A 10,125-nucleotide genomic window follows, 5' to 3' on the forward strand; every position below is an offset into this window, starting at 1 on the left:
AAATTTTTCTGCCAAAATTTCGGAATGAATAAAACAGGACTTTTTTTAATTAATGGATTTCAGCCGAAATTTCAGTTTCGGTGAGGGCCGAAACCGAAATTTTAAACCATGATTGTAATAATTAATAACCTTTGACAGATGGGTTAAATAATAAAAGACAGGCCGAGTGAGTGTAATATCAAAACATGATAGATTAAAATACAATAACCTATTTTTCAATGTAGTATTTGAAATTAATTAATGAGAAATTTACCATTTAAATTCTTAAAGATTCTGAAATGACATTTAGGGTCGATTTTCAACTTATTGACCTGTCAGTTTCACTGTACAGAAAAAAGACTGAACCACTCTTTTGTACAATCTCCAAAGCAATCAGATTTTTTAGCATGCGCGTTCGACAACCATTATAAAATCTATTTACGCCTATTTTGTATTCCTAAGAATTAGAGAAAATAGAAATCACAATAATCTTGTTCGGCTCACCTACCCACCACAAGTGCATTTCTAAAAAATTTCACTTTTGCGCCTTTTTCACCCTAAGAGATCTCATCAATCCGGAGTTGCTTCCGAGATCTCATCAATCCGTTTCTCTCAGCTAAAAATGAGAAGCCTTGCAGAACACACCCGCCATCCCATTCTTTCCCAAGAAAAGCGGGAAAAACAGATTGATGAGAATCTTCATAAATGATTATTAGTCGCTTTGAAGAATTTGAGTTTTTCGTCGTAAGAGAATGTAAAATTTCTGAAACGGGCTCAACGGGCCGAGTAGCCGAACAAGATTCTATGAGATATTTTCGCTCTTCTCATTCTTCACCACTTAAAAAAGGAGAATCCCTGTCACGACCCAAACCCCACCCTGGGCGTAGGACGTGGCAGCGTCGTACACCTGCAAGACGAGTCACACAAATGTACAAGGCTACAAAGCAATAACAGAACATAAACCTGGCATTCCATAATTAAAATATATATCAAAGTCTCAATTACTGCAGGCCCAACAAGGTCAAATCAAATCTCAACTCTCCCCTGAATCAAAAGTAAAATAATAAAGTCGTTACATCTTATTCAAAGTACTCATTTCCTAATGAATTGAAAATAACTAAACTAATCTTCAAGCCAAAGTCCAGTTCAAATGCTAAGCATCCTGTTCCTCGTTAACCTCACAAGGGTCAAGACCTGAAAATGTTATATAACCACAGTCAGCTGAAAAGCTCAGTACATAATAAAGCGCTACTCTAAGTACAGTCTAAGCATATGGTCCTCAGCAATTCCTCATATACATACATACGTATACATATCTACACACACAGATATATATATATATATATAGGTATGTCATTTGTAAGGGTAACGGATAGAATTCGAATCGGATATGGCTATATCCGAATTCGATTACAGTATAAACTATCCGGATTCGGATTTGGATTCGAATTCAATGGATATCTAATATCTATCACCAAATTCGACTCCGATGGATGTTGTTCGAATTCGGATATTATCCGTGTCCGTTTATCTGGTAAATTCGAACATTTTATTGCAGCACTTTATCTTTCTTCTCCTTCTTACTCCGCGAATGAATTTTTCAAACCCTAAAACTAGACCTCTACCTTCTCTTCTCAAAATTAACACTCAGACTCTAAAATATATGAGATCCTCTTCTTCCTTTTAAAACAAAGGCAGGAGAGATAGATAGAGAGAGAGAGAGAGAGAGAGAGAGAGAGAGAGAGATATTTTCACCCCCGCCCCCCTTTCAGTACGCATTCGCCCCCCTTATAACGTGAACAGTGGGCAACTTTAAAGCTTTTTTGCGTCAAATCACATTAAAAGTGGGGCGAATGGGTACTACATGAGGGTGAAAATAACATGGCAATCATATAGTGCAAATTAAATTTAGTATGTATAAATATATTTTATACATTTAGTATGTATATGTATATTTTCGTGTACAGCATTTAGAAATTTTGCATCTATCAGTTATTTAATCGCTATAAAGAAATTTTAGATTTAAAAATGATTTAATAACAGCAATATGGAAATTTAAATTTATAATGGTTTAAATAACTTGGAAATTTAAATTTATAAGGTTTTGTAAATTTATAAGGTTTTATAAATTTGTAATAGTTAATTTTATATCCAAAATGTACAAAGTGGCAAAGGAAATCTAGGAAAAACGATAGTGTTAATTGTAGATGGCAATTGAATGGTGCAAAATGTTAAAAATAGCTTTCATGGCAGTCTGAAAGTGTTGAGCTATAATCTAGGGAAAACGTGAGACATGCAAAGAAAGGGACCCCTATAACTTCCCTATAACTTCTTGATTGTGTGTGTGTGTGTGAGAGAGAGAGAGAGAGAGAGAGAGAGAGTTGTAATCTGAAAAGGCCTCATCATCTAAGATTTATCCAAATAATTTGTGTAAAAGTTTATCATGGCATTGGCAGCTTATAAACAAGCTCGTAGAGGCTTTCGTAATATTATGGAGGCAATCGTGTCTCCCTAAATCATTTCTCAAATGTTAAGATTAAAATGAGATAAAATTAACTCAAATTTTCCGTATCTTCATATCCCATAGTCTGAAAACCATCCCTATACACACCATTCATCTCACAATTTGTGAATTCTAATAATCCTGTTAGAAATAATCTCAGAGTTGCAATAAATTATTGTAAGGATTACGGTGCAGTGCGGCAACAGCAGATGCTTCCATGGAGGAAGGTACCAATTAGAAATGCCCCATGACCATGAGGAGCATTAGAGTTGAATATCGATTATTTTATCCTCAAGTAAATATCTCTTAATTTCTTTAAGAAGAATGATAGACGGAAGGGCGCCCGCCCATAAAAAGCCAGAAAAGGGCCCTTGATTAGATCCATGTCATTAAGTGCAATAGAATTTACTTTCTTAATCGATTTTAAAAGGTTACCGAAAATAACATGGATCCAATCATGGGCCCCTTTTTAAGCTCTTTATGGAAGGGCACCCGTGCGTCTATCATTCCTCATTATAAATATATTTAGTAGGAGATACTCTCTATATGATAAAAACGCTACATATATTTCATAGCTGTATGTCATTCAAATGAAGACATACGCTCCGTGGAAATAGGCTTGGCCAGGGACGGAGTCAATGGCCCCCCCTGAAGTTTGGGAATTTTTTAAAAGCCTTTTTTGGTAAATCCCAGGATTCTTATCCGTGAAGTGAGTTTTATTAAGCATTTTTTTCGTTAGCACCTATATTATAGCATTCTCTCTCTCTCTCTCTCTCTCTCTCTCTCTCTCTCAACAACAAAATATCTTAGAAATTTGAGGGCCAAAAGCGGAAATAATTGAGATTTTATATTGTGTGTGACGGTATGTTATTTTCAAAAAGGATTGTACCCAATTTCATGGGATGATCCAAATCCTTCATTTGTTTGGCCACAATGTAAATAGTTTGTGCCCCATAAATCATTTTCATAGGATGATCCTAACCCTCCGATCTAAAAGGGACAACCTCTACAGATAAGAGGGTAAGGATCATCATATGGAAATGAGTTTTGGGGCACAACCTATCTATGGTTGAGCCCAACAAATGAACGGTTTTGGATCATTCCATGAAGTGGGCTGTACAATCCTTTTTGTTAAATGGTGGACCATACATCCCAACACAAAACTCATAACTGAGATAGGTAATTAATGAAATTTTATATGTTGTCTGCAAGTGAAGTCCAATGTTTTTCAAAAAACTATTGTGTGGCACTGTGGCCCACTTAATAGGATGATTCAAATAGTTTATTTGTTAGGCCACAATGTAATAGGCTGCACTCCTTGAATCTTCTCCATAGGATGATACTAAAGCTCCGATCTACAATGTGATTGCTTCATAGGATCATCTTATGGAGATTATTTATGCGTTGCAGCCCATTTACGTTATGGCCCAACAAATGAATGGTTTGGATCATCCTATGAAGTGGACTTAGTACTTTTTGAGACATATTGGACTACATGTGTGGCCAACATATAAAATTTGGAGAATTATTTGGATTTTCATAGCAGAAAGAGATCCTTTTTTTCTTGGGCTATGCTATGCATGCGTGTAAATTAGCATGCTCTGTCCATCATAACATGAGGTGTAAATATTGGGCCCTATTATATCAAAATATGAGGTTTTAAATTTTGGGCTCCACCTTATGCATGGGATAGGGGGAGATGGTGGGCCCACCAATAAAATTTGAAGTCTAAAATGGTGGGCTCCAACATGCTATAACGCCATTCTTTGCTCCCCGTGAAGCAAATTCATGCCTCCGTCCCTGGGCTTGGCCAAGCCACATAAAATCTCGGTGTCTATCTTGTTGCTTGTGTTTATTTCAGATTTTCACTTTACGTGTGCACGATTGGATCGGATTTGCCCGGTGGATTTTCTCAACACGAGATAAATAATGGGATACATTATAATATCTGGGGTAAAAGTTTGCTTTTATTGTTTATTGAAATGATTGAAGATACTATTTATGGAGTTTTTGCAAAAGAGCTGGTATATATAGAATAGAGTCATAATTTGTTTGCCAAAAGAGTCTTCTAGTTTCATAATTTGCGAATAGAGTCACAAGGTTTGCGTGAATTTTGCAAAGCAGGTCATTCCATCAATTTGTGACCAAAATACCCATGGCAGATTTTTTTTACTCACAAAAGACCAAAATGTCCTTATATGTGAAAATTACGTCAGTGATGTCTTTTGATAGGAGGGGTCCCACTAGCTCAATTCAAACCCATGCATAGGGTGGGGCCTGCCATTTTGCCTCGTATATTGACGGGTCTTTCACATGAAAATTACCTTGTGAAGGACCAAAATACTCGTGATGGCCATGATATGTTTTGATAGGATGGGTCCCACCAGCTCAATTCAAACCCATGCATCGGGTGCGTAGGTCCCACAATTTCCACCAAGCCCGTGTGCATGGTGTGTCCACAATTTTACATGTCACGTTTTGAGGGAGTGGGCACAACTTTTTACACCCATGCATAAAAAGCTGGTATATATAGAAATGATATTCCCACACCCTGGATTGAAAACTTATTATTGATTGTCATGGAGAGATTTTATATGATGGGTGGCAGTGTGAACCCGTATTTTTCAAAAAGTACTGTACTGCCCACTAATCCGTCCAATTGTTGGGCCACAACGTAATTAAGTTGTGGCCAAAAAATCATTTTAATGTGATGATCCTAACCCTCCGATCTATAGAGGGACCGCACATTATGTAAGCTTTTATAGGATCATTTTGATTTTTTGCGCACAACCTAATTACCTGGTGGCCCAACAGATGGACCAATTGGATCATCATATGGAGTGGGCCGTACTGTACATTTTAAAAAATAAGGGTTTACATGGCCACCAATCATATAAGATCTGTGCCATGGATATTTCCATCTTTTTACATAGTTAATTTTTGCCTTTCCACGTATCAGGACATTTTCGTCTTTTTCAGGGAGTTGGAAAAATTCTGCCGTGCGTATTTTGATCACAAACCGATGGCTTAACCTGATTTACAAAAGTCACTCAAACCTAGCGACTCTATTTGCAACCTTTTGGCAAATAAAGCATAGTTGAAGACTTCTTTTGCAAAAACTCCTAAAAATTATCCTACCTTGATATTAAGTGATGAACGAGATTCAAGAGACTTTTTTCTATATCGGAAGGACATTACTTGGTTCCATTATCTAATTATCTTTTCCTATCTCTGGAAAGATATGCAGGTTAATGCCTATAGACACCTCATTTTGTCCCTACTACAAAACAACACAATCGGTCAATCTTTCATATAAGAGAGGTAAATGTCATATGAATTTTGCGAGATCCCACATCGGAAAAGGAGAGAAAGTTTGTGGGCTATATATGTGGATTCTAACTCCCCTTGTGTAGATGCGCTTTTAGCATCTCCAAGGGGCGAGCCCCGCCGAGACGGTCAGACACAATAACGCTTCTAAGAGCAATGGGTAGAAGACCCAAAACTGGACAGTATTTACACAGTGGGGATCAGGACATGACATTATGATATCAAAGCCAAGTTTCCCACAGTACAATTTGATAACGAGGATGCTGGCCCCAAGGAGGTGCATTGTGAGATCCCACATCGGAAAGGGAGACAAAGTCTGTGGGCTATATATATGTGGATTCTCCCTCTCCCTCAATAGACATGTTTTTAGCATCTCCAATGGGTGTGCCCCGTGGAGTGGCAACCAAACAGAATTCTCTCTCTCCCTCTAACAATGAGATTTCTCTCTCATCCCATACAGAATTCTATCTTTAGTAAAACTGGGGCCGGGTACCACATATCATGACCTCCAGAAGCAGGATTTCAAGCATTTAAACCAAATACTAGTTTCATTCATTTTTACATTTTTATTCTGTTATAGAGCACGCGCACGAGAGAGAGAGAGAGAGAGAGAGAGAGAGAGAGAGAGAGAGAGAGAGAGAGAGAGAGAGAGAGAGAGAGAGAGAGAGATTCCACCTTCATTTAACAATGTAAAAATGATACTAGATTCCACCTTCATTTACAAATAGAGAAAGAGCCAATCTGTTACGAAGGGGAAAGTGACCCATGTCGAACCAATGCTAACTAAACAATTATGGTGGGGAATGTGACACTTAGGAACGTCCATTATCTGTACATATCAAAAAGTAAAAATTTCTTAAGAGGATCCTTAAGGACACTCCTTTCCATCCAAGAGATAAGATTGTTGGACCACTCATCCAAGACAGAATAACAACACGGTTCTACGGTGTCTCGAAGGAAATGAAAGGGTTAAGCTATAGTCGATCTAGACAAAACGTGAGACACGCCAAGAAAGGAACCCTTATAAATTCTAGTTCAGAAATTTATTGCAAACAAACAAACAAACATAAATTCCAGTGACTTCTACCACGAGGTGTTGTACCATGCACTGAGAGAGAGATCATGAAAATCATCATCTTATAAGATTATCCAAATAATATATAAGATTTAGACCATTCTGTAAATATTCAATCAAGCCATTTTGGATTGATTGTATTATTGAAAATCTCTTAACCTAGAGTAATCTCAATAATCTAGTTATTGACATAATCAAACTAACATTAAATTTATAAGGAAATAGCTTAGTCAAACCATATGCATCATTCCAGTCATGGAAGATAAAATCTGTTTTTGAACATGAAGGGATCATTATAGAATCCTCCGTCCAGAAGGAAAATTAGATAGTTTGTAGAGAAACCATAGTTCTAATTCAATTTCTGTTTGTTTGTCAGCGGGTTAAATAATAAAAGACGAGCTACCACATTATCAAAGCATCTATTGCCACATCAGTGGCCTACAATATTTATCACTCTTTATCAATATTAATTATTTGGGATTTGCTAGTTAGTTTCAGGTAAAGCCATTTCGCAGCTGGCCTTTGCATGAGAAAACAGCCACACAGGCGTACTTTTCAGCAGATTTTGTCTTATTCATTTAATTCATCTGAGGTGGCTGTTCTCTCGTGCAAAAGTTGGCCACAAATGGCTTTCTACGAAATTGCCTAGCAAATACCTAAAGAGGCGTGTTGTATGGTCTTGATCGCATCCCGAATGGGCATCCCATGCATAAGAAAGGATTATGAAAAATAATGGTTGTCGTTCACACGAGACAACATATTCTATTCCAAACAATAAAATAAAAAAGTGATTCCTCGTAATTCTAATTCTGGAAGCACTCCAAAGAATAAGAATTGATTCTAACTTCTATAGAGGGTTAGGATCAACCCTCTATTGTGAGGTCCTTGCATAGATCGGACGGTTGGGATCAAGCTATGGAAATGATTTTTGGGGCACAACCTATTTAGGTTGTGTCCCATCTAATGGACGGTTTGGGTCATCCTATGGTGTGGGCCGTACGCTGCTTTTTGAAAATTAATGGACTATAAGGCCTTTCATCATATTAAAACTCACAAGTTCATATTATTTTAATGATATTGACATACGATGTTTTAAATGACGAGGGAGTCTAGACTCATGGGCGCCCTTGGAAAAAAGAAGGCAAAGGGCTCCCTCATCGGTCAAATCCCATTTAAGATGGCACGAAAACTTAAAATAATAAAATGTCTCTAGGGGAATTTCACCAATAGGGCTGCCCTTTGCTCCCTATTGTCCAAGGTCGCTTGTGAATCTAGTATTCCTCTTTAATAATTGTGCTAAGACACCTTGTCTTTTATTTTTTTTAATTGGATTATTGGAGCTTTTTAGGAATTGTAATCATGGTTTTAAATTTCGTCCAAAATATAAAATTTCGGTCGAAATTAGGCCAAATCCCAAATTTTGCAAAATTCCAAATTTCAGCTGAAATTTCAGTAATTTCGGCAAAAAATTCTGAAATTTCGGTTCAAAATTAGGTAAATTGGTTTTTTTATATAAAAAATAATATTATTCCGAAATTTCGGAATGAATAAAACAAGACTTTCTTTAATTATCAGATTTCAGCCGAAATTTCGAAATGAATAAAACAAGACTTTTTTAATTACTGGATTTTGGCTGAAATTACCAAAAATTTTCGGCCGAAATTTCGGAATGAATAAAACATGACTTCTTTTTATTAACGGATTTCAGCCGAAATTTCAGTTTCGACGTTGCTCCGGCAGCAACGAGACATCCCTCGCTCCCTCCTTCTCTTTCTCTCTCTTTAAACATGATCATGAAGATGATTGATGTAGTTTGTATTCAAATCAAAATACAAATGCATGAGGTATCCAAACGGGCCCTAATAGATTTTAAGCAGACCTAGTAAATATGTGATCAATGAAGATAAGAACGTCATTTGTGAACGAAGGTGGGATATAGGCTGTGCATTTCTACCCAGTTTCAAACCTTTAATAAGACTCCTTTCTTCCCTTCGAAATACTATAAGACTTGGAACTCCCGCTATTAAAATAAAATGATAAGGAGAAAGGAGATTAACTTGTGGAATGCCTCTCGAACTCCCACGGAAACCAGCCAGAGCCCCATTCACTAAGATTGAGAACATTAGCAATGATTTAATCCACCTCCATCTTTCACCAAATTCTATCTTTTCCTAAATAAATTCACATGATCATGCGCTTTTTCCATATCTATAGATAAACCCTTGCTCTCCCTCCCTTCCAAAAATACCAACCTAGCCAACAGAATTGAGTCAAAGAAGCCCACTTGTTACGAATTGGGTTCGCATGAAGTTGTGAATCTTGAACCCGAACCCGAACCCAAACAAAGCAAACCGATGAACTAGGAAACATTAGTGTGACGTGCAGAATGTAGACAAAATGTTCAAATCTCTATGGCTCTAGCTAAACCTACTGGTATTTTCTATTGAGAAATGATTCTAATCAGTGTAGACATTCCACGTGTATGAGGTGGTAGAAACAAGATGCTTTGTGGCTCCAGGCCATTGTGCCATTAGTTTCCAATGGGGATTTGAATATTGGGAATTGAAGAGAAATAACCTAAGACAAATCCATGTCCCAGAGTTTTTATATGGTGAAAGGTCATGCACGCAAATGCAGCAGAAAAAGGACAGTGCCGTGTAAACCATCCATTTGTTAGGGGGTCTGACATAGATAGGTGGCTCCCCAAAAATCTTCTCTACAGGATGATCCTAACTCTCCAATATGTGGAGGTTTAAAATGAGGAGCACGGGTTCTCCATAGAAAACATGAAACAATCTCCATAGAAAACAAAAAGCAATCAGAGATGGGAGCCTCACTCTGAAAAGCTCCTCGCGACCATAATGTGGTAGCAGGGGAATAGACCAAGACTAGAGTTAAATTTCAAATTACTCATCCAAGTGAGATTTGCATATCCTCGTACACATTTCCATCCAAGCTCAACAGGGTACCACCCAGTGTGTGAATGAGGAAAAAGTTGACGACAAATCGATATAAAAATGTGCAAGTTGATATTTGATCATACTTGTGATCAGATCAACAATCAAACTATACACGCCTCTTAGATAAAAAAGGCTTAAATGCATTATAATCGGGAGGGTTACTCTTATTACTCTTCCCAAACATAGTAAATGTAAAGGCCATTCAAATTGAAATCTTGTACGAAAACCATTCCATAAGCCAGAGAAAATAGGAGATGGATGTAAGATGGCAGAGAAGATAC

Source organism: Tasmannia lanceolata, unplaced genomic scaffold (genome assembly GCF_043159265.1).
Source record: "Tasmannia lanceolata isolate RefF3 unplaced genomic scaffold, GAP_Taslan_0.1 ptg000002l, whole genome shotgun sequence".
NCBI classification, from domain to species: Eukaryota; Viridiplantae; Streptophyta; class Magnoliopsida; order Canellales; family Winteraceae; genus Tasmannia; species Tasmannia lanceolata.